Source organism: Peromyscus californicus, unplaced genomic scaffold, assembly GCF_007827085.1.
Source record: "Peromyscus californicus insignis strain IS unplaced genomic scaffold, ASM782708v3 Scaffold_19__1_contigs__length_69161282, whole genome shotgun sequence".
In the NCBI taxonomy this organism is placed as follows: domain Eukaryota; kingdom Metazoa; phylum Chordata; class Mammalia; order Rodentia; family Cricetidae; genus Peromyscus; species Peromyscus californicus.
The window spans coordinates 41,040,965-41,066,696 of NW_026294491.1; the positions used below are offsets into that span (position 1 = coordinate 41,040,965).

General features: G+C 43.5%; 1 protein-coding gene and 1 pseudogene across 4 annotated transcripts in view; both read left to right on the forward strand.

Annotated features, from left to right (window-relative positions):
• The window catches only part of Prim2 (DNA primase subunit 2), a 308,490-nt gene that overhangs the window by 84,244 nt on the left and 198,514 nt on the right, over window positions 1–25,732 (forward strand). The gene's annotated exons all lie outside the window — the stretch shown is intronic.
• Window positions 18,316–19,820, forward strand: LOC128114876 (pyruvate kinase PKM-like; annotated as a pseudogene).

Genomic DNA, 25,732 nt, shown 5'->3' on the forward strand with positions numbered 1-25,732 from the left:
TGACCACCATGCATGCACCATGGTATGCATGCCACCCTGCAGCAGATAACCAGATAAATGTAATTTAAAAAAGATGATGTGTGATGGATTCTTAGAAAGCTGTTTTTTATTTCCCTTTCAGATGATGATGATGATGATAATGATAGTGAGCTCTAGAAGGTCCTCAATCGTTATAGACCATTGAGGACTTTGTGTTTGGAATAGGGTGTCTCAAATTTGACTTGTCTGTAGGCAGGTCCTGAAGATGAACCTGAGGGAGGCCTACTGATGGTTTGGACTGAGATGGATAAATTAGGGTTCTCTCTTGTTCCTCGGAAAAGGCTCACTGGTCTCTGAAGCTGGTTTCTTTCCCCTCTAGTCCTCATTAACAATGCTGACTTGAACATTTCCAGCTTGAACACAGTCACAGTTCCATATCTCATTTCAGAGTATAACATCTTTATCTCTCTAGAGGTCACCTAGAGGGCATATATGCTGTGGGATGTTCTGTATGGCAAATGTGTTGCTGATTGGTCAATAAATAAAACACTGATTGGTCATTGGCTAGGCAGGAAGTATAGGCGGGACAAGGAGGAGAATAAAGCTGGGAAGTGGAAGGCTGAGTGAGAGAGACACTGCCAGCCGCCACAGATGAGAAACAGCATGTGAAGATGCCGGTAAGCCACGAGCTACGTGGCAAAGTATAGATTTGTGGAAATGGATTAATTTAAGCTGTAAGAAAAGTTAGCAAGAAGCCTGCCATGTCCATACAGTTTGTAACCAATATAAGTCTCTGTGTTTACTTGGTCGGGTCTGAGCGGCTGTGGGGCTGGCAGGTGAGAGAGATTTGTCCTGACTGTGGGCCAGGCAGGAAAACTCTAGCTACACATATACTTTATGATTCACTGTTTAGTTTATGTGCATTGGTGTTTTGCCTGTATGTATATCTGTGTGAAGGTGTCAGATTCCCTGGATCTGGAGTTATAGACAGTTGTGAACTGCCATGTGGGTGCTGGGTATTAAACGTGGATCCCCTGGAAGAGCAGCCAGTGCTCTTAACCACGGAGCCATCTTTCCAGCCCCACTTTGTTTATTTAATGTTATTTTAATGCTACATTCTTTTTATGTGTCCCAATGTTAATCTTGGTTCTGGCATTCAGTCTTATGACAAGGAAATCTGTTATAAATTATGGAAAAGAATAGAAGATGAGGTTAGCTAGATAGAAGAAGGGCAAGGGGGCATTGTGGACGTTTTTTTGAGGAGGAGCATGACACAGATCTCTTTGATGCAGATAACCACAGCAGCCTAGGTTGAGACTTACGAATGCAAAGGAATAGAATGCTGATGAGGCAGGTTGTTTCAGGAAGACATTATTAGTGTCTGTTAATGTAGGTAAGGAGGATTGTTTGTTGAGTGAAGAACTGAGCAAGTGAAGAACCGGGAGCTTGAATTAGTGCAGTAGCTGTGAGTCTGTGGAAGTAGCCTGAAGATTGCGTGGTTAATGGATATGAAGTGAGGCTGGTGCCAGATCTCAGTGTGGACGATAAGGGTAGTATGATGTTGGTGATAGTGGGGAATGTAAGACTAGGAGGTTGGGACAAGATAGTGTATTTGCTTGTGAAAATACCACTTGTGAATGCCAGTCGGCCAGTGGAGATGAGCGGTGGCAGTTCAGAATGCTAGGCTGAGGTTAGGAGGTCAAGGGTGAAGACAGTGGAGCCCAAATCCCACACGCTGTTGTGAGACTGTGGGAAGGAAGACTAAGGGAGCAAGTGGGAGAGGTCTGGGAAATTAATTCTGCAGACTTAGGCTCCTGACCAAGTTACCTAACTTTTTAGTGCCCTGTTTTCTTTTGCTGAAATATAGGATTATTGTAGAATTGAATGGAATCATCTACATGAATTACATAGTCCTTGGCAAGTACATGGTAATACTAATCTTATTTATTAAGCACTTGATTATGCATACAGAAACTGAATTGATTCTGAGACTTCTGACTCTAAAATGCCAGGTGTGGTGGACTAGCCTTTAATTGTGGCACTCAGGAGGCAGAGACAAGTAGATCCCTGAGTTCAAGGCCAGCTGGTCTATGTAATGAGTTTTAGGCCAGCCAAGGCTCTGTCTCAAAAACAAAAAATAAAATCAGACAGGGAATCTTATAAACAGTGATACTTTTATTCATTCAGTTAGACTTTTGGGTTTCTGAAGATTGGCCAGTTTTAATCTTGGCGCTAATTTGTTTGATAAATATATATTTTACTTTTGGATGTTTCTTACATAAAGGCTTCCTTTAAAATATTCTAATTAGCATCTAGAATGGCTTTCATTGTGGCATTTTCTTTTTTTTTTTTTTTTTTGGTTTTTCTGTGTAGGGTTTCTCTGTGTAGCTTTGCGCCTTTCCTGGAACTCACTTGGTAGCCCAGGCTGGCCTCGAACTCACAGAGATCCGCCTGGCTCTGCCTCCCGAGTGCTGGGATTAAAGGCGTGCGCCACCACCGCCCGGCGTGGCATTTTCTTGCATATGTTATTGTACCTTGGTCATATTTAACCTTACCCTTCCCAGTCTCCCCTCCTTCCTTTTGACCTCATCACCGGACTTTACAGTCCCCTTTCTCCATTTATGTCACGGGAGTGCTTGTGAGTGTGTGTGTGTGTGTGTGTGTGTGTGGTTGAGATTAAATCTAGGTTGTGTATATTTGAGAAAACGTGCAGTATTTTGTCTTTCTTCCACTGACTACCTTCTGGCTTTTAAAACACCCCCCACCCCCATCCCATACAGACTCAGTAGTTCACTTTCATTTTTTCTCTCTATTTCTTACTTATGAATTCCTTCTCCTTTTGGGACTCAGAGGAACGGTTTTGGTTGAAATTAAATGTTCTTATTTGATGAGACTGAGAGTGGGGTAGGTGAAAGGTGATGATACTAAAACTGAATATATTTCTGACACATTTTTTCCCACCGAGAAAATGGGCTTCAAGGAATCCACGGTATTTGGTATGCCTTTCTTCCTTGGTTGCCAGGAACTACTGTGTTCCAGAAATGTCATGTGGGGGAGCCAAAGTACTGTTGGTACCAGTGGTCCATTCAGTAGAGAAGAGAAAATAATGAAAGGAAGTTCACGCTCTGCAGGTGTGTGTGTGTGTGTGTGCTCGCACGCGTGTGTGTGTGTGTGTGTGTGTGTGCACGTGTGTGCGCGCGTGTGTGTTTCTTCCTTCTCCTTCCATCGGAAATGGTTAGAAGGTTATTAAGTAGTGAGTGAACGAAAGGAACTGTTCAGCATATGTGTAACTGAAGTTTAACTTGTCACCCTTGCTTTTTGGTTGTCCTGTTGATGCTGTCTTAAGAGTTGGGAGAGGTCAGTGTTTTCAGATGAGTAGAGTAAGTGTCACGTCCCATCAGAGCCGCCGGTGCTCCGAATCGGTCTGTGGATTCCCTGTCTCGTCGAGGCTCGAGGTAAATACTCAGCAGTCCTTAGAGTTTTTCTAGTCAGGGAACAGACTAATATTTGCCAAGTGTGTATAGCGGAGCATTGTAAATTGTATTCATTTGCCACTTGAGTAAGTGCCTAGAATAGTTTGGAAGTGTTTGGTTGGTCAGTGGACACCGGAGCGTGGGCTGTGGATCTGAGTTCTTCAGGGGCGTATGTTGTAGACTGGAATTCGGGCTTAGAAAGTAGAGCATTCATATCTAGTCCTGTCTGCCCTGGCTTTCCTTTAGCTTGTATATTATTTAAAATAGGTTATATTTTCTTTTCTTTTTAGTATGTCCTCCAGAGGATTATATTTCTTTTAGTCTTGCCATGTCTTTTTGATTAGGTACATGAGTGTGCACAGACACGGGTCTCCACAGTTGGGGCAGTGTTTTATAGCCGATTAATGACATCATTATTTCAGTTTCTCATAGGTTGCTGTCTGTCGTGTGGAAAATTTGTTTTTTAATTTTCTTGTTTCCGTCTTCGGTAAGAGGTTGGATTCTAGATTAGAAGTTCTATGTCAAAGAAGGGACCCCATCTTTATTAGAAACGGAGCTTCTAATAAAGCTCCCCCTCCCCTTCCTCCTCCAGTCTCCCCTGCCCTTCCTCCTCCAGTCTCCCCTATCCTTCCTCCCCCCTTCCTCCTCCCCTCCAGCCCCACCTTCTCTTTCTTTAGGAATGCCGGTTGATTTTATTGTGGCAGAAGTTGACTCTGGAGAGTTGATAAAAAAAAAACTGAATCTGTTTTTCTTTAGTTTTCTATTAATTTGCCCAGATGGACAGAACTAGCCTAAATTTTACAAAATGCTAGATTTCAAGAAGTGAAGATTAATTTAAATTATATTTCTTTGTTTCTACTGTACATGCTATAAAATTAGATAATTAATACAGTTTAAAGGAGATAATTAATCAAGATTTAGAGGAATTCTAACTGATGAATTCTATTTCACGTTTTTAAAACTAAGGAGGATTTTCCTAAATTATGTAAAATGCTAATTAAAGGGCTTCATTTTTTAATCATCTCAGTTTGATTAGAGGCAGATGCTGATTATCTAAGTGGACCTTTCAGAGATGACTTTCATTATTTCAAATCAACTTGTCAAACCTATTAAGACATGAACTTAAGGAATAGTACATATCAGTAAGCTACCTGTGTACTGGTTATGAGTGTAAGGCATGGGGGGTTATTACCTGCATGCTAGTTGTAAGTGTAAGGCATGGGGGGTTATTACCTGTGTACTAGTTATGAGTGTAAGGCATGGGGGGTTATTACCTGTGTACTGGTTATGAGTGTAAGGCATGGGGGGTTATTACCTGTGTACTGGTTATGAGTGTAAGGCATGGCAGGGGTTATTACCTGTGTACTGGTTATGAGTGTAAGGCATGGGAGTTATTACCTGTGTACTGGTTATGAGTGTAAGGCATGGGGGGGGTTATTACCTGTGTACTAGTTATGAGTGTAAGGCATGGGGGAGTTATTACCTGTGTACTGGTTATGAGTGTAAGGCATGGGGAGGTTATTACCTCTGTACTGGTTATGAGTGTAAGGCATGGGGGTTATTACCTCTGTACTAGTTATAAGTGTAAGGCATGGGGGGTTATTACCTCTGTACTGGTTATGAGTGTAAGGCATGGGGGGTTATTACCTGTGTACTGGTTATGAGTGTAAGGCATGGCAGGGGTTATTACCTATGTACTAGTTATGAGTGTAAGGCATGGGGGTTATTACCTATGTACTAGTTATGAGTGTAAGGCATGGCGGGGGTTATTACCTGTGTACTAGTTATGAGTTTAAGGCATGGGGGGTTATTACCTGTGTACTGGTTATGAGTGTAAGGCATGGGGGAGTTATTACCTGTGTACTGGTTATGAGTGTAAGGCATGGGGAGGTTATTACCTGTGTACTAGTTATGAGTGTAAGGCATGGGGGGTTATTACCTGTGTACTGGTTATGAGTGTAAGGCATGGGGGAGTTATTACCTGTGTACTGGTTATGAGTGTAAGGCATGGGGCGTTATTACCTGTGTACTGGTTATGAGTGTAAGGCATGGGGGGTTATTACCTGTGTACTAGTTATGAGTGTAAGGCATGGGGGGTTATTATCTGTGTACTGGTTATGAGTGTAAGGCATAGCGAGGTTATTTGCAAGTTATGTGCACCAAAGACTTGGAGGGTAAAACACCATGAAGAATTTCACTAGTCTCAGGCCGGGGATGTAGAGTGCTCACCTAGCATGCACCAAGCCTGGGGTTCCATCACAAGCTCCTCATAAACTGGTGGGTATTGTACCTGTGTCTGCAGTCCTAGTGAGGATAGGGAGGTGGAGGTGGGAGGATCAGAAGGTCAAGGCCAGTCTGTGCTACAAAAGCAGTTTGAGGCCAGACTGGGTACATATAATACCTGTCAGAAACCAGAACGAAGAAAAGCATCAAATAGAGGAGTTGAACTCTTTCTTCCTCCCTTCCCTCCCTCCATCCTTCCCTTCTTCCTTCCTTCCTCCTTCCTTTCTTTCTTCCGAGGATATTGGATTTCATTAGATTTTCTTGTCTTTCTTTTGTTAGTATGTGGGACTCTGGTTTCCTTCCTGTTACAAGGCAGAGCAGCACAAAGAAGCAAATGTTATCTTATACATGCACATTGAAAGTATGCATAGAAAAGGAGGAATGCACCACACATGTATTTCAGCCTGTCTTTACTGGTGGTCAGATCCTCTCTTCCAAAGCTAAGAGGTAGCAGGAAACAGAGGTCAGAGGTCAGTGTGAGCCGGTGTCAGTCAGGGAAGCAGGACCGCGAGCCACACTCCAGGTTCTATATTCTTGGGGTTGGATGCCACTGCTGTGCTTATCAGCTGTTCTTCTTCCTGATGTTTTCCTCTTCTATATGTTAGAGAATACAGAAACATTAGCTCTTCAGTCAAAGGCCTCAATACAGTTTGCAGAGCATTTAGACCAGTGTCTGGTACATGGTAAGCACACAACAAGTCATTATTCATCAACTATTATTTTTTACTCTTCCGGCTTTTGTATAAGATTTGTCTAAGATGGGGTGTGTGTGTGTGTGTGTAAACATTGGATGAAATTCAGTGTGCACTTGAATCATTTATATGTGCTACAGGTATGTGTATGATAAATTATAAGAACTTCAGGAATAAAATTAATAGAATTTGAAATCCTTCAGTTTTACAGCGAGTGAGCATAGATTATATTTTGACTCGCGCTTCTTTGCCTGTAGTGTGAGGGGGTTAAGGATGTGTGTGGAGGAGTTCTGGACTAATAGTTGGACAGCTGGAGGACCTTGGTCATGAACACTTTTAACCGTGGGATCGTAAAGGTACAAAGGGGAGTTTCATTTAAGGTCAGCTACGCTTTTGTTCTTAGAATATGAAACAGGTTACAGTGGGCTAGGATGAGGGTGACCTGAGTGTTCCCTGTTCTTTTCTCTGGTAGGTTAGTAATCCAGCTGTCCATTCTCTGCCCAATGCCTGTTAGAGTGTGTCCACCTCCATTCGGCTTCATTGTAGTTTGGGCTATCATGATTTCTTACCCAACCCATCATTTACTCTGAAGTGAGAGTGTGCATATCTGTTTAGCCCCTTTACAATCCTGTGTGTGTGTGTGTGTGTGTGTGTGTGTACACACTTGTGGAGGCTATAGGAGGGTGTTGAATGTCCTGTTCTATAACTCTGCACATTATTCCTTTGAGATAGTGCCTGTATGTATATTTATTGGAAGGACTTACGGGCTACAATCCAACTAATCCAACAATCCTAGCTGTGAATGGAAAGTCCAAGAATCTAGTAGTTGCTCAGTCCCACAAGACTGGTGTCTCAACTGGTCTCTGTATATGCTGGAATCCCGAAGAAGTAGACTTCAGTGTCAGTGAAGGAATGGATGTTCTGGCAAGGTGAGGGCAAGCTGGCAAAGAAGAAGGAGACTTTCCTTCTTCCATTGTTCTTATATAGGCTTCCAGCAGAAGGTGTGGTCCAGAATAAAGTTGTGCCTTCCAGCCTGAAGGTCCAAATTAAAGGCCGTATCTTCCTGCCTCAAGATCCGGATCATAAATGTGCCCTCCATTTCTGCATTGCAGTCCATCCCAGATGTAGTCAAGGTGATACCCAAGAATAGCCATCACAGAGCCTCTTACTGAGCCTTAAGCTAGGCTGGTGACAGCAAGCCCAGGCAATCCTTGTCTCCACCCCTACCCCCCAATAATGCTGGAGTTACAGTGCTTACAGGGTCACAGGGCTGTACCTGGCTTTTTTGTGTGGGTACCAACATCTGATTGCAGGTCCTCATGCTTGTACAACAGACATTCTTAAGTACATAATATATACATAGAGGCCTGTAAGGTTAAAAAAATGCCCTGACTTAACAGTATGAGACAAAGAACTTCCAAGGGTGCATTGAGTTTGTGTGCTGTGTGTTGACCATCTCTCCAGCCCACTCATCTGATTTTTTAATCACTTTCTTTTAATTCTATGGACTCTGTAATGAATGCTTTTAGTTTAGGAACTGTTTGTCTCCTTTGATCTTAACTATTCTTCTTTCTGTTCCACCTAATTCTGACTCATTAGTCATGCCTTAATTTGCATAGATTGTCTTTCATTACACCTCTTCAAGATTGTCTTAGAAATCTCTCTGTGTGCTCTCCAAGTATTCTGTACTGCTCTGTCAAAGATTTTATACCTGAGCATCATCCCCATCCTGCCAGTGACTTGTCTTCTGAGAGCATGAACCTTGTGTCTTACTTGTTAGCAAACACAATGTCCAACCTGTAGGAAGTACGTAATATATGCTGGTTTAATAAGGGGTAAGTACATGGATTAGCCACTTTCCAGTCCAGTATGTGCATGTGTTTGTACACTTGTGGAGGCCAGAAGAAGATGGTAACAACAGGATGTAGATTACTGTAGCTTCCTAGAAATGATTTGGCTTTTGAGTGTTTATTATGCACTTATTCAATAGTCTGTAGTTTATTCTTATCTTAGTGTGTGTCAAGAGCTGTGTTAGATGGGCAGGTCAAGTGTCAGTGTATAGTTTTCGAAGAGAGCCTAAAACCTCAAGATTTGAATTACTTTTTGTTAATTGTGTATTTGGGGAACTCAGAATGATCTAGCTGCATTAAAACTTCCCAGGCAGACTTTTGGGTGGGGGTAGAAATGTTGTGATTCTGTAAACATCAGAGAAGTTTGGGTGCATTTGGGATCTTCAGTGTTCGCATGTATTATATCCTGTACATGAAGGGACGTTCTAGAAGTTGCTAACTTATCCTGGGTTTCAGGGTAAGAGGCTTAATACCTAGTCTAGGTGCAACCTAGGTTGTCTGGAATTTGCAAAGTAGGTTTTTTAATTTTACCTCATCTTGAAGCTTTCATGTGCATTTAACAGTTTCTCAAAGTGACTGAGGTAAATGTAGGTTATTGCTTATTATTTTGAAGTGTCCAATGAAAGAAGAATGCCTATTTATAAAGTCAATTATGGTATTATAGGCTAGTTTGTGTTAGGAATATAGTAGCCAAGTGTTCTGGAAGCAGTATATATGTTTGCAACTAATGGACATTTTGCTTCTGACAGATCACTTTAGCTGGTGTAGTGGATTAAGGATGGCTGCACATTATATTGAGCTATAACTGAGAGGTTGGGGTACGTACATGGAATGTTGTGGCACATTGCACACATAGAAATACCATAAAAATATAAAGCCAGAAGCCATAATATATACACAAAGGACCTGTAAAGTTTTTAAAAAATTGCCCTGACAACATTATGTGACAAAGAACTTCCAAAGGTGCATTGAGTTTTGTTGTGTTGGCCATCCACTGCTGGGCATGAGAGTCCTGACCTTAAGAGTAGTTTGTTCCTTCAGTGAGACTCCCTTGGGGAAAACTAAACTTTCTTTCGCAAGTGACTGTCAATTGGATATAGCTTCAGGGTTAAGAATGAGGGGCATGCGTTCACTTCTTGCAGCTCAGGGACCCCATCTGGTGCATCCTGTGCAGGCCCTGTGCATGCTGCTACAGTCTCTGTGAGTTCCTGTGTGCACCAGCTCTGTTGTGTCTAGAAGGCCTTGATTCCTTGTTGTCCTCCATCCCTCCGGCTCTTTCACTCTTTCTGCATCCTTTTCTGCAGAGTTCCCTGAACCCTGAGGGGAGGGATTTGATGGAGACATCCCTTTTAGGGCTGAAAGTTCCAACATCTCTCATTCTGAGTATTGTTTGGCTGTGGGTCTCTGTATTTGTTCCCATCTGCTGCAGGAGGGATCTTCTCTGATGATGTCTGAACAAGGCATTGATCTATGAGTATAGCAGAATGTCATCAGGACACATTTTATTGCTATGTTCCTTTAGCAAACAGTATTATTTGGTTTTACTCTAGGTCCCTAGGCTACCTAATCTCAGGTTCTCGGCCATCCAAGCAGTGTCAACCGTGGGTTCCATTCATGGAGGGGCCTTAACTTAAACCAGATATTGGTTGGTTATTTCCATAAGCTTTGCGTGACTGCTGTAGCAATTGTAACTCTCTTTTTAAAGAGGCCGGGGATGCCATTAGGATGTGTAACTAGAATGGCCCAGACAGATGCTGGAGAGGGTGGTACTCTGAACAGCATAAAGAAGCAGCTGATCTGGAGAGGTCAGGCCCACAGTTCTTGCTGAGCCTAGCCATTTAGCCGTTCCCATCAAGATGTGATACATGTGAGTGGAACCATCGTGAGCCCCTTAGCTTTATTTGGTCATCAGCTCAGGACCAGCAGTGACTGTCTCATGCCATATAGAGTAGGTGGATTGCTAGGTTCATCATGTTTTGAATACTTGGGATCTTCAACAAAAATGTGATCTTCAATAAGATGGATGTTATTTTAACTATTAAATTTTGGGTTAGTTTGTTACGCAGTAATATGTAATTGAAGTTGATAGCTAAGCTAGAACTTCAAGCTTCTTAATTTTGAGCTGAAAAGAAAATAGTTCACCCTAGGTGTCCCCAAATAACTCTCCCGTGATTTGGAAAGGTACTATGAAATGTAAGGAAAGATGTAACTCAAGACTGTTGGTGTGGAAGTTGAAATTCCAATAGTGGCGAGTAGAGAAGATAACCTTTAGGGAAAGAGCCAGAAGTGGGAAATTGCTGACAAATACTTTTGCCTTCTAGAAAATGGTAGGAAAGGCTGCTTAGAAAGAATTAACTGAAGGGCTGGAGAGGTGGTTCAGTAGGAGCACTGACTGCTCTTCTGGACGACTCAGGTTCAATTCCCAGCACCCACATGGCAGCTCACACCCCTCTGTTACTCCAATTCCTGGGGATCTGATGCCCTCTTCTGGTCTCTGTAGGCACCAGGCACACATGTAGTGCCCAGACAGACATGCAGACAAAATACACAGACACATAAAAAGTAAAATAAACAAGCTAGCTGGGAAGTTGGTGGCTTTTTCATTTTGAAGAAGAGGTTTGAGAATCTTTTCGAGGTTGTCTTTACCTCCAAAGACAGCTTTTTCTGTTTAAGGATGCTGCGAAGTCAGGTACGAAGTATCAGGCTTGCATAATGAGGTTTATGTTTTTTTTTAAAGATTTATTTTATTTATTATGTATACAGTGTTCTGCCTGCATGTGTCTTTGCAGGCCGGAAGAGGTCACCAGATCTAATTGCAGGTGGTTGTGAGCCACCATGTGGTTGCTGGGAATTGAACTCAGGACCTCTGGAAGAGCAGTCGGTGCTCTTAACCACTGAGCCATCTCTCCAGCCCGAGGTTTATGTTTTTATGTGGTATTCTTAGTCCCTGAGAGCTTTCTAAAATGTGAGATAGACAACATGCTTGTTTTATAACATGGTTGTGGATAGTTCTTCTGCTTGCTAGCTACAGTTCTGTTAGGACATTAATACGTTCTGTATTATGTTAACGGAATTATGCAGATGCTGGTGGGGCATTTAAAATAGAAAGAGAGATAAGTGAATGATAAAAGCAATTCTAAGTTGTAGATGCCGCCCTGCACAGCCCTACATTTTTGTGTGGCCTTTGCAGTGGTTGTGGATCTTCATCCTTCTAAAGGTCTTTGGCATTTGCTGCTGCACCAGTTCTTGAGAGGATGAGGACTTTGGTCATCAGGTAGGGAGTATTAAAGTTATATAGAAACTCTTTGGGAATAATTTTTTATTGAAAAACTAAAAGTGCAGCCAGGAGGTGATGGCTCACACCTTTAGTCCCAGCACTCGGAGGCAGAGGCAGGCAGATCTCTGTGAGTTAGAGGCCAGCCTGGTCTGCAGGGTGAGTTCCAGGATAGCCAGGACTACACAGAAAAAATCCTGTCTCAAAAACCAAAAAAAAAAAAAAAAAAAAGGAAAGGAAAAACTAAACGTGCGTATATACAAAAGCAAACCTATTTCCTGTGTGCAGGGAAGCAGAGTAAGTGGCCCATTTACATTGTCAGACACTGTGGCAGTTCTTGTGATACTTTGCTTAAGGACAGGAGAATCATGGGTGAATAGAGACACTTACACAGCTGTTTGAGTCTGCTGCTCAGATTTTGGATTCCTTAAACTGCATCTCTTTTGGATTTTAATAATCTTTGTGGAGGTGCAAAACAAAATAATTGAGATGTAGCATTAAGGTTCTTTTTTAATACTATTCCCTTGGGAGACTGAGGCAGGGGAGCTTCATGTTCAAGGCTAGCCTGGACTATATAGTGAGTTCAATGCTAGCCTGGACTACACAGGAGGACCCTGTCTCAAAAACATAAAAAGTTTTTCCTCCCTAAGGTCCTTTTTTTTCCCCTGCAAAACGCAAGTAGTAATTCCCACTTTCTTTTTCCTTTGTCAGTCAAAACTAGCAGTAGCCTGGGAAGTGCAGAGAAGGATCAAGTGATGGGTACTGTTAGTAAGGATCAGTGTCACGATTGTACCAGAGAGCAGCATAATTGATCGAGAATGCAGTAGTCTGGTACTTGCTCTTTCATTTTGTGGGTGTTGGGACATGGCATGGCTCCATATTCAGTAGAGTAGGACATGATTTAGAAAAAGAAAGTATCGTCTTACAGTATAAATAAAATATTCTTGGGAACATTATAGGAATGTTAACTGATCTGGGGGGTTCACGTTCGTATTATAAGCGACTTGAGTCTTATGTGTCCCTGATACAAAGAAAGGGTGGAGGACTGATGTGGGCAGTGCGGTAGTTCTTTTGTCACCTTCTGTAATGAGAAGACTTGATCCCTGAAGCTTTATCCTCTCAGCGTGGCTTCACAACCTCTTATATTTGAATCTGTGTTTTAAGTGTCAATAAAGCACTTGAGCGTTGAAGGAATGTGATTGGGGATGTAACTAGTTTAGGACAGGGAATAGCCAAGGGGAGGAGACTGTTGCTGGACCGTGAAGTTAAGTGTGTGTGAGGCAGATCAGAGGGACCTACCTGGCCTTTTCTAAGGACATTTGCTCAGCATCAAGTACTGGTAGGTACTGTTAAGAATGCTGATTTCAGGCTGGAGAGATGGCTTAGCAGTTAGAGTTCATACTGCCCTTGTATAGAAACAAAGTTCTTTCCCAGTTCCCATATCGGGTGGCTCAAAATGCTAGCTCACAACTGCCTTTAAGTCCAGTTCTGGGGGAGTCTAGGGGTATACATCTGACCTCTGCGTTCACACACACAAAGGCATATGTACCCACACACAGATGCAGACACACATAATTAAAAATAGTCAGATACATTTAGAAAAGAATGTTAATTTCATGGTAGCTCTTTATTGTTAACACCCTTAGATGTTTTAAATTGACAAGAGCTGTTGGATTGGGCTAGTTGACCGTTTGGTGGCTGGCAGACCCTTCCCTACTAGCTGGCTGCTCTGAGTGGAGAGTTCTTCAGCATTCTCTGTGACAGTCATCCTAGCTGTTTTGAACATGGAAGAGTGGCTCTGAGGAGCTTCATTCTCACCTCGAGGCCCATGGCAGCCATGGCCAGTGCGGAAAGCTGTAGGTCCCGACTCAGGAAGCCTGCTCCAGTCATGACTGTTTCAGACCTGTTGCACCAGCTTTAGAAGACTCTGCTCTGCGAGACAAGCCTCAGTGAAGTCCAGATGACCCGACTCACTCAGGAAAGGAAGCAGCCTGCCAGTGACTCAGCACAAATCCTGTCACTCATGCAGTCCAAGACTTGTGATTGGTGGGCACTGTTGGCATGTGTGGCTGTGGACGTGAGCACAAGCTTGCCACATGCTCCTGTTCTGCTTATATGCGCAGGCTATTTTGTATTAGTCTTACTGAGTGAGTCCAGGAGATTCACAGTTATGTTGCATGTTATAGAAAGTTTACATTGACATGTATATGTAGCCTGAGAGACTGAAAATACTATATTTAGGAAACAATAGGATAAAATAATTTGGTGCTAGAGTGTTTGATCCAGTCTGTGAGTTAAGAAAAATAAAAGGTATTCTGTGTGCTGGGTTAATCTGGAGTGTAGCATCTCACTGGCAGAAAGGAGGTAGAATTCTGGCAGATGGCATGTCATCCATCACCTTTAAGTGTTTGAGGTATTAAAGCGCTGAATTGGGTCAGCAGATAGGACACCATTGTCAGGACAGTAAAACTGGTTTCTAATGTTTCCAGTGTCAGTGTGCACATTTGGACATCTCTTAAACACTCTCTTCCCTTTGCCCAGGTATAAGACAAAGTTAGTGTTCTATCCATTTTAATTGGAATCCAGTGGAAATGTACATTTAATAATTCCCAACTTACTAAAATAAATTGACAGAGATTTGATTTATCAGAGTTGGTAAGAGAAAGCAATAGCAGACTCCTTAATTTTTTCTGGACTTCTTTTCCTGTGATCTTTTGTTTCATTTTCTATTTTCTCGAATCAATGTGGTCGCAGCAGTGGTCTTGGTTGACAGCATTTCCCACATTTCCTCCTCTGTTAGTGACGCGATACTCTCAGTGTCCTGATAACTGGTGCACTTGGTGACTTCAGACATCATCATGCTTTCCATTCGTCCGAGCTTGTCTGTAGCTTGTCCAAGAAACTTGAAAATGGCCAAGCTGCTCTATGGTTTAAAGACAGAATCAAGGAGAGTGGAACAGTTTTCTACTGGACTGCATTGTAAAAATGGGGAAAGAAAATTACTTTCTCTCCCTTTTTTTTTTTTTTTTTGGAAAACATTTGCCAGTTGGAGCCTCAGAGAAGATTGAGTTTGGAGGGTTTTTAATTGTGTACCAAAAGGTTATTTCAGAAGATAACATAAGGGAGTGTCATAAAGAAGAAAATGAGAAACTCAGTAACAGAGAACTGTGCAGAGAAACAGGCAACCTGCCAGTTGACTGAGAGCTTGGAATAGCTTGGAATTAAAGAAACAGTTACAGATTTCAAAGACTTTGATTCACTGAGTTTATTAGTAAATGTGTGAGAATCAACTTCAAGTGACTTGTAAAGCATTAAACCTTTCATTAAAGTTTTCTCGTAAAATATTTACTTATTACAAGTTTAATGATTTAAGATCAGAGGATTTGTTAATGAACAATTTATATTAAACTATTGGAATATAAATGGGCTAAAATGAATCATGATATTGCAGTTTAGTCTCTCAACTCCTGACATTGTGTTAAATAAAAATTTTCCAAACAGGATAAAGTGTGGGTGTGAGTGTGCAGGCAGGCGATCCAATAAAGAATGTAAATGGGTACTTGAGAGTTGACTCAGTGGTCAAGAGCACTTGTTGCTCTTTGAGAAGACCCAGGATTGATTCTCAGCACCCCCACATGGCACCTACAACCATCTGTAATTCCAGTTCCAGGGGATTCGATGCCCTCTTGTGGCCTGTATAGGCACATACATAATTGCAGGCAAATAATATAATAAATAAACATCAAAAAGAGATGTAAGTGGTCTCTTACCCTTTCATCTACTGAGGAGCCGGGACAGTTATGTAAATAAGGCGTTAGTAACTCAAAAATCATGTCTTTCCATCAAGGGAATTTACAGGGAAGTGCCAAGTGTTCTTCTTTGCACAGATGCCCAGGTGTTCTTAAGCTGCGTAGTTTGAAGGATATTTTTAGATGTTATTAGTGCACCTTGTTTGTTTTAATCTGGAGCGGGGGTTGGATGAGAATGCCTTTTTACTCAAACCATGGAAACAGATGGTACTCTTTATTGGAAGGTGTCTTATGTAGAGAGTGCTGTGTTGGCAGATGCTTTCAGTTAGCACATTAAAGTCTGCCATCCAGCTCTCTGTGTCATTCATGTGTGCCATTGGCAAGTGGTCTGTCTTTGATAAGAGCCACTCTGCTCTTTGTTTTTTGTTTTTTTTTATGTCTGTGACTATTTTGCCTGCATGTCTGTACCACCTGAGTGCCTGTGGAAGCCAGAAGAGACTTCTGGGAATTGGAGTTATAGATGGTTGTGAGCCGCCATGTGGGTCCTGTGGAAGGACAGTCAGTGCTCTTAGAGCCGTCTCTCCAGCCCTACTGTGCTCTTTAAAACTCCCCCGAAGCCCCTTACAAGATTTGGTAGGTTCACTTCTGTTTGATTTAAGTAGCCTCAGCCTGAGTAGAATTCGTTCTAATTATTCTGCTTAGGTTTCGCTAGGCTTCTTAGTTATATAGATGGTGTCTTGTATAGAGCTTGGAAAATTCTCTGCCATCATTACATTGAACTCCCTATTCTTTTGGCTGTCTGGGCTGCCAATGAGGTGTTTTATAGATCATCTTATTTTTTATATTTCTTCTTGCTAGCAGTGGTTATCTGCTGAGTTACAGATAGTTTCTTGTGAACCATTATCTTCCAGTTTGATGGTTCCCTAGCCTGTTTTTTTGTTTATCCTACTCTCAGTGAGATTTTAATTTTGAATATTGTAGTTCATAGAAGTTTTTTTTGAGGGTGGTTCTGGAGATTGGACCTAAGATCTCTGTACATACTAGGTACACACTCCACTACTGAGCTATACCCTGAGACATTTTTGGGCTAATTTTTAAATTTATTTTTATTTTTTATTTATTATCCAGAGTGTGTTTATTGGGATTGTTTCTCACACACCCTGAATCAGGTGCTTTCGGTGTTTGTGCTGGTGAGTTTTTGCCAACTTGACACCTATCTTGACATGCCTGTATCTGGGAAGAGGAACCTCATTGGAGGAAAGGTCTCCATCAGATTGTCTGTAGGCACAGCTGTGGGAGATTGTGATTGGTGGGAGAGCCTGTCCCACAGAGCGGTGCCACCCCTGGGCAGATGGTCCTGGGCTGGGCAAGCTGAACCAGCCATGGAAAAGCAAGGTGGTAAGCAACCTCCTCCATGCTCCCTGCTTCAGTCTCTGTCGTCTCCTGCCTTGAGCTCCTGCCCTGGTGTCTCTTGATAATGGGCTTCAAGCCACAAACCAAATACACCCTCTGCTCCCCAAGTTGCTTTTGTCAGAATGTTTTAGCAGAGCAGCAGAAGGCAAACTAGAAAAGCTCCTAGGTTCCAGAGATTACTTTCAGCTCACTCACTCACCGGAACCCCGACCCACTTCACTCGCCTAGCTCCCCGTTCTGCCTGTTCCCTTCATGCCTGCTGTCACCATGCGGTGCCTTATACTTTTCTACTTTCACCTTTTTGTCAATTTTCAGGGTGCATCTTCTCTCCTCTGAGACAGGGTTGGCTTCTGAGAGTATTCCGAGCCAGGGACTCATTTACTACCATCTCCAGTCTCAGGAGTGGTCTGCTCACACTATATAAATGGGGTGGCCATGCTTTCTCTAAGTCTAGAACTTTGTTTTTCCTGTTCTTTCTTAACAGCATGTTTTTTCCTCCTGGGATTGGTGATCAGTTCTAGTTTACTCTTCCCCCAAGGGGTGTCCTCTGGGGTCTCAGTTTATTGTGGAAAGGTTCCCTTTTGTTTAGCAGGCCCTAATCCTCATCTTTTGCCACTTTGCCTGGTGAGACTGGGGACTCTGAGAAGAGGGGGGATGACCCTGTCTGTAAGAAGAATTGCTAAACGGTCTTATTGATAAAAAACCCGGAGCCAGATATTGGGTGAAAACCAAGAGATCAGAGGAATAGGACAAGCCACAGCCATCCTCACCTCACCAACTCCTCAGTCTCTAAAGAGAGCTACTTCCTGTATACCCATGCCTATATGTCTTTCTGTGCCTGACATCTTACTTCCTCTCTTCGCCCAGCTGCATCACTTCCTCTTTCTGCCCAGCTCTATCACTTCCTTTCTGTCTGTACAGACCTCCAGACCTCCATGGTTAGTGCTGGGATTAAAGGCATGTGCTGCCATGCCTGGCTCTGTTCCCAGTGTGACCTTGAACTCACAGAGATCCAGATGGATCTCTGCCTCCCAAACACTAGGATTAAAGGCATGTGCCTGACTTCTGTGTTTAATATAGTGGCTGGCTTTTTCCTCTGATTTCCAGATAAGCTTTATTAGGGTGCACAATATATTGGGGGACACAATATATCACCACACCTATCTGTTGTCTTCAGGGTGAGAGTGGTTTTGTTTCTTCTGAGGTTAGGGTTGCCTCAAAATTTGTCCTGGCAGTCCCTAAGTTTTCAGTTTGATAGTGCTCTTAAACCAACACACTTTGTAATGGCTTGTCTAAAACTTTTGTTGTTGATGTTGATGTTGCAGTGGACACTGAGCTGAGTAACTCAAGCTTAAGAAACTGCTTCTGGCCCCAGTGCTGGTGCCTCTGATGCTGCATTGTCGGAGATAGTTTTGCAGACTGTTTCCTTTTCCCCACAACATAGTATGTCCAGCCGCTATCAGGAGAGATTCCTGGGCAGGAGAGAGGGTGCTGTGAAGATTTGAAACACAGCATAGCAGCTACGCATCCTGACTCTCCAGACCTCCCTCTGACTTAGGTATGGTAGCAGGATCCTCAGTATACCCAAGGACCTCAGGAACCATGCTGAAACCACACAGTGAAGCAGGGACTGCCTTCATTCAGGCCCAGCAGCTCCAGGCTGGCTGACACCTTCCTGGAACACATGTGCTGCCTGGACATTGACTCCACTCCCATCATGGCCTGCAACAGTGGCATCATTTGTACTATTGGTCCTGCTTCTCGATCTGTAGAGATGCTGAAAGAGATGATCAAGTCAGGAATGAATGTGGCTTGTCTGAGTTTCTCTTAGGGAACTCATAAGCACCAAGTCGAAACCATTAAGAATGTGCATGCAGCCACAGGAAGCCTTGCATCTGACCCATTCTCTGCCGGCCTGTTGTCATGGTTTTGGACACCAAGGGACCTGAGATCCGGACTGGACTTACCAAGGGCAGTGGCACTGCAGAAGTGGAGCTGAAGAAGGGAGCCGCTCTGAGGATCACCCTGGACAATGCCTACATGGAAAAGGGTGATGAGAACATCCTGTGGCTGGACGGTGAGAGCATCTGCAAGGGGTGGAGGTGGATGACGGGCTCGTGTCACTGCAGGTGGAGGAAAGGGTGCTGACAGGTGGAGGATGGTGGCTCCTTGGGCAGCAAGAAGGGGGTGAACCCCCCTGGAGCTTCTGTGGACCTCCCTGCTACGTCAGAAAAGGACATCCAGGATCTGAAGTTTGGAGTGGAGCAGGATGTAGACATGGTGTTTGTGCCTTTCATTCATAAGGCAGCTGATGTGCATGAGGTTAGGAAGGTCCTGGGAGAGAAGGGTGAGAACATCAAGATCCTCAGCAAAGTTGAGAACATGAAGGCATCTGCAGGTTGATGAGATTTTGGAGGCCAGTGATGGGATCGTGGTGGCTCATGGCGACCTAGGCATTGAGATTTCCTGCAGAGGTAGGTGGTCTTTCTGTCTCTGAAGATGATGATTGGACGATGCAACCAAGCGGGGAAGCCTGTCACCTGCACCACACTGACGCTGGAGGGCGTGAGCAAGAAACCCAACCCACCGGTGCTGAGCGCAGTGATGTGGCCAGCGCAGTCCTAGATGAAACAAACCGCTTGCTGTCAGGAGAAACAGCCAAAGGAGACTACCGTCTGGAGGCTGTTCGCATGTAGCACCCAATGCCTGTGAAGCGGAGGAACTCTGCCATCCGGCGCTTATTACCGACGACCCCACAGAAGCTGCCGCCGTGGGCGCTGCCGAGGCCTCTTTCAAGTGCTGCAGTGGGGCCGTTATCTGCTCACCAAGTCTGGCAGGAGTGCTCACCAGGTGGCTAGGTACTGCCCACGTGCTCTCATCATTGCGGTGGCATACAATCCCCAGGCAGCTTGCCAGGCCCCTCTGTACCGTGGCATCTTCCCTGTGCCGTGTAAGGATGCGGTACAGGATGCTTGGGCTGAGGAGTTAGACTTCCATGTGAACTTGCCCGAGGCTTCTTCAGGAAGGGAGATACAGTCATTGTGCAGACCGGGTGGTGCCCTGGCTCTGGTTTCACCAACACCATGAGTGTAGTGCCTGTGCCTTGATGAACCTCTGGAGCCTCTCTTCTAGCCCCTGGCTCATCCCCTCCCCCATACCATCCATTAGGCCAGCAACGCTTGTAGTGCTTACTCTGGGGGCCATAGTGTGGCGCTGGTGGGCTGGGACTCCTGGGAAAATTAATGCCTCTGGAACATGGACTAGAGCCCAGCTGTCTATCATATGGCCCTACCCGAGCCAGGGGTGAAAGAGGAATGCAGAATTGGAAACCCTCTGACTTTATCATGAAAGGGCAGCAGCATCTCTGTGTACTTTGCTCCTGTAGAAAGTTGCCCCAGAACTCCCAGCTCTGGCCTGGAGTCAGGAGACCACAGGGGTGGGGGCTGAGGGCACGGGGCCCAGGTTCCTGTGTGATAACCTTTGGCTCTGGCCCTGACTTGCATCCCCAACAGCTTTGGCCTCCCCCTACTCCTTGTGCACTCCTCAGCTGTCACTGCAGACACACAAACTCGACTCTCCACCCTCCATTCCACTGCGGCAGCATCTCCAGGCCTGTTGCTATAGTGCCCACCTGAATGTCAATAAACAGCCGCTGAAGAAAAAAAGATTGGAAACAAGTGAAAGCCAATACCTTCTTAAATTGCCTTTATAAGTTAATAGGACAGTTATACTATAGCTCTAATTGTTTAACTCCCCATGTGTCCATTAAGTATGGAAGGGTGTCTGGGAGATAAAAATGTATGTTAAGTCACAGGTGAAAGGCATGGTGTGTTATAGGAAGTGCAGGGAAGTTGCTAACTTGTGAAGGAATACTTTTATTTAAGGGTGCTGCTGTTTATGTTTACATTGACCCAGTCATGGCTTCATAATGTTTAACTTATTTTGTGTGTATCTTTCTTAATTACTCCTTTTTTGTCTCCGTTTCTACCACTGTCTTCTAGTTCTAGGTTACTTTACTATGATTTGTGGTGCTCTTGGTCCCCCTGATGTGCTTTCTAATTAGTATAGCTGAACAGTTTACATATTGGACTATTTCTGTTCTCTTATGTGAATTAATGTTTTAACTTTTGATAAATTATATATTTTTCATAATCTCCCACTGATAATCTTAGTCTTTTGGTATTTCATTATACAGCATTTTTTTCCCTCTTGTTCTATATTTTCCTGCATTTCTTAGGTTGAATGCCTAAAACTACGTTCAGTAGTTTATATATTTTAGGCAGGAAACATTTTGTCATGTATTGTAATAAAAACTGGGAATATAACAGAACACATTTATATTTAGGTTCATGTTCTAGTAAAAACACACAAGTATAAATCCCTATACTCTAGTATAAATGTACTGCAATACTCTGAGTTGAGGTGTATGGCTGTATATAGGCATAGAATAAGAATAATGCTGGTTGGGGATCTGTGGGAAGCTGCAGAGATGGTGTGTGAGATGTATAAAAGTCTTCCAGGAGAAATACAAGGTATGAAGAGTGTTTCAGAGCTGGAAATCTATGTGAAGTCACAGGTGTGTAGGGAAATTGGTTAACAGAGGACGCGATGTTTCAGGGAAAGAAAAGTAAAACCAGGAAGAATTTAAAGGCCTGAGAAAACGGCCTTTACTGGACACAGGCAGCCTGTGTAGTGGGGATAATAATGGAGAGGGGCAGTTGTCAGAATACGAAGTTGATTGGGAAGAATGGTAGTTTGTGATGTGGGCTGCGAGGAGGAGGCTGAGCTATGCGGGGACTCTGGCGGTAGGCTGTAGAAGCGGAGTGTGCCTAGGTCAGAATGTCTTCCTAATCATCCAAGGACTTCAGTCATTTTGAGCAGCCGCAAAGGTGTATGGCATGATGTTGACAGGGTTTGGATTTGGACTGTATCTGTCCAGTTGTAGTGCTGAACATCCCACCTCCTGAGAAGACTTTTTGCATAGAGAGGTACTAGAAGGCTTACTGTCTCCTGAGGCGTTGAATGTTGTAGAGCAGCGATCTAGGTGAAGGGAATGTGTAGGTTAGTGTTTGCTAGGGTATGGTGTCTTTGAGAAAGACTGAAGCGGAGGACTCAAGAGGGTGAGCTGTGTGAGTGGAGCTGGTCAGTAGAGGACTGAATGGAGAGTGTTCTGGAATGAGTGAGGTGGACAGGTGAAGTCAGGGTGGATTGCATGAGAATAACTAAGGAGCAGAGGGATGCCAACTGAGGGGAAAGAAGAGGGGCACAGAGATGAGAGCAGTGTAGCCGGAGAGTCAGTGAGAACTTCAGTAGAAGACTGTTTCCGTTTTCACCCCAGGAGCCTCCACGCTTGGCTTCCTGGGTGGCATGGAATGGCTGAGTATTGCAGTCTAGTGCCTTCTCTTACTTCTGTATGATTAGATACTGTTACATTTAACTCATTTCCTTCTGTCATATACTTTTACATTTGGTCTCAGGAAGGGACCGAAGTTTTGAGTGGTTAAATTTTCTTTTAAAACTTTTAAAAATTGCATTTATTTATTTACGTTGTGGTGTGTGTTTGTGTGTGTGGTACACATGCCATGATGTGTGTATAGGACTCAGAACACAACTCGTGGGAGTCACTTATCTCTTTCTTCCATGTGGGCCCTAGGGATTGAACTCATGTCACCAGGCTTGGTGGCAGATGCCTTCATTCGCTAAGTCATTTAGCTGGCTCTTGAGTCAATTAGGCTTTCTTCATACTGCTGAAGTCTAGATAGTACCATTGATTACACAATGCTTTATTATTTACTCATTGTTACTTTATTGATTACTGTATTAATAGTGTACTTATAGACCATATTGGCTTAAGAGCAATTCAGCGATGGATTGAAGAGAGGTGGACATGGTTACGAATGTATTAGTTGATTAGAAATAACTTCTGAGTTTGATGCCCCACATGGGCTTTCTAGACTCCCAGCTCCTAGACTCCCAATTTCTTAGGGTGGTATAAAGCGTATCTTACTGGGTATTGCTGCCTGGATGCCTTTGCATGGTGGTAGGCTGTGTTTCTTAGTGAAACCATTGCTTTAGCAGTGCCATTGTGACTTAAATTATTTTATGTGTAGGAGGGTACCTTAGTATATGTATGTGCACTGCATGTGTGTGGGAGCCTGCAGAGGTCAGAAGAGGGCATCAGATCCCCTGGAATTAGAGTTACAGGCAGCTGCGAGCTGCCGTGTGGGTGCTGGGAACTGAATATGGGTTCTGTAAGTTCAGCTAGTACTCTTAACTCCTGAGCCATCTCTCCAGCCCCTCCATTATGACTTTTAAATCTCATTTCAGCATTGGTTGCTTGAATAAATAGTTTCTGGACTGAGCTCTGGAATTAGTTTTCTGGTATAAGTCATCTCATGTCTCTTTGTGCCCCCCCCCACCCCCACCCCATGCCCTCTTCTAGCCCAGGCAAATGGCTTTCTGACTTCTGTGGCCATTTTTGATGTTATTCAGGAAGTACAGGACTTCCCTCCTGCTCTCTGTAGGGCTGGAGGGTACCCCCTAGCCCAGCAGAGCTTTTGTTTTTCAGGTGAGTGCTGGCAGCCAAGCCTCTTCCTCTCATGAATGGTTGCTGCTTTCAGATTTCCTTGCTGGTGGGCCTCCTTTTGTTATTTCTTAGCCTTTGCTAAGGTCAAATTGAAGAGCAGTCAGCTTATGAAGTGGCACTCTGCTTTTGTGTGTCTCTGTTGGCACCATGCTGCAGTCACAGAACATGCTGAAGGAGTGCTGTGGGATGAGTGGAGAGGAATGCATACCTTCCATAACCAGTCAGATCCCAAGGCCTAACTTGTACCTGCTCCTACTGGTATTTTGGCTTGCTTAGGAGACTTAAGATCTCTGGTATGAATTAATCCTTGCTGTTTGGCCCTGACTGGCCTGGCATTTGCTATGTAGCCTAGGCATCATTGAATTCATAGATTCTTTCCTTAGCTTCTGGTGCCATTGTCACCTTTGTTATTATTATCATTATTAGAAAAGTAATAGTAATTATCATTTTCTTTTAAAGAAGTTTGTTTTCCTATAGAAGAGAAGGTTTGTGCTCTAATAAAAAGGTCCTTTTTATTATAAATTTTAGTACATTCCATATGTGCACATTCTGCCACAAAGGAAAACAGCACTAGTGTAACCAGGCGAGCAGTCTTTACATTGGCCAGCTTGGCAGTATTACAGAGACATCAGATGCTTATTAGAATGTCAGGACATTAAATTATCACTCATCTAATTTTAATGTTTCAAATGATTATAAACGACACATGTGACTGAAGCACTACAGCATTCTATAAATTTTAGTGAACATAAGAACTTAGTGATAACTATTTCCTTTCTTTTTGATTTTGTGTGTTTGTGATTGTCCAATTAAAATATTTCCCGAGCCTGATAGCAGTAATGTACATCTTTAATCCCAGCACTCAGAAGGCAAAGGGAGGCAGATCTCTGTGAATTTGAGGCCAGACTGGTCTACAGAGTGATTTCCATACAGGATAGCCAAGGCTACACAGAGAAACCCTGTCTCAAAAACCAGAAAAAAACAAAACACCCCTCCCAAAAAAAAACCCCTCAAGAATGTGACTGTCTTTTTTACATTAAAATGAAGACATAATAATTCAATTGATAATGAGTACTATGGTTATAATATCTATGTTGCAGCTATAACACAAACAACAAACAACCCCCCCCCAAGAAACAAAACAAAGCAAAAACCAAAACATAACCCAAAGCTTAAAATAATACCCATTTTGTTATGTCTCAGTTTTGAGGTTCAGGGATTTGGATTGGGCTCAATAGCATTGTTATACTCCACATGGTGGGTGTCACGTGGGGTCCCTTGGTTTTTAGCTAGTTTGGTCTCTGATGTCCATGACAACTTCCACATCCCTAGTGCTCAGCTGAGGACTTCTACAAGGCTGTCCTCAGCTGAGCCTTTCCCTCTGGCTCCTCAGACAAGAGAATGATGATTGAACTTCATGACTTGATGACCATGGCTTCTAGTAGATGAGCCTTTGAGAAGACTGCTGTTCTTAGAGACTAGGCCTGAGGCTGATATGACATCGCTGGTGCCTGGTCACAGGCCAGCCAGATTCCAAGACAGAGCACATAGATCTCAGCGCCCAGTGGGAGGCATGCCAAAAATTCTCCAGCTGTTTTTCATGTCCACAAGTGACATTAAAGGTCACAGGGCATTTGGGAAGCAAGTTGCCTTTTCTAGATCATCAGCAAAGATGTGTTCTATATTTTAGAAGTAGTACTAGCAATATTATACAGTATACATTAAAAGCCTTTGCTTTAGGCACACATTTTAAATCGCATGCTAAAATGCTCAGTGGTTTTATTGATTGTCATGTTTGAGTGTTCCCATGTACAGTGCCCTTTACTTGTATCTTTAACGCTGGCATCACAGGTCTTTCATCTCTAGTACAGGTTTGCTTCACAAAGAATCCCGAGCCTTCTTCCTCCCAATCATGTCTCTTTCTATAAGGGATTCCAGGAAGTTGGAACAGGATATAAATGTCCAATGGTATACAAATAGCAGTAGATAACCAGGATCTGGCTAAAGCCCCAAACATAGGAATCTCTTCCACGCCGCCTTCATTTGTAACTCATCAGTAACCACCTTTAAAGTGCGTCCTGAATCTCGTCACTTTTGCTGCTCTCTCATCTCTTTTAATTCAGGCTGACATTGTTTTTTGATAACCACCAAATTAAGTCTCTTTTCTTCTAACCCCTCTTACAGTCCATTCTGCATTCCGCAGTCATCTGGTAAATCAGATCTTACTTTCCCCTTCCTGGTGCCTCTGCTGAGTGCAGCCCAGGTCACCCCACGGGGCAGGCCTTGTGTGCTTCTTCAGTCAGCCCCTCCCCGCAGCCTCCCACCAGCTTTGCCTCTGTTCTCTCTGCTTCCTGCAGGAGATGCCATCGCCTTGGGTTTGTGTGACAAAGACTTGTCACTCAAGTTTCTGCTTGTCATTGCTGCAGAGAGGCT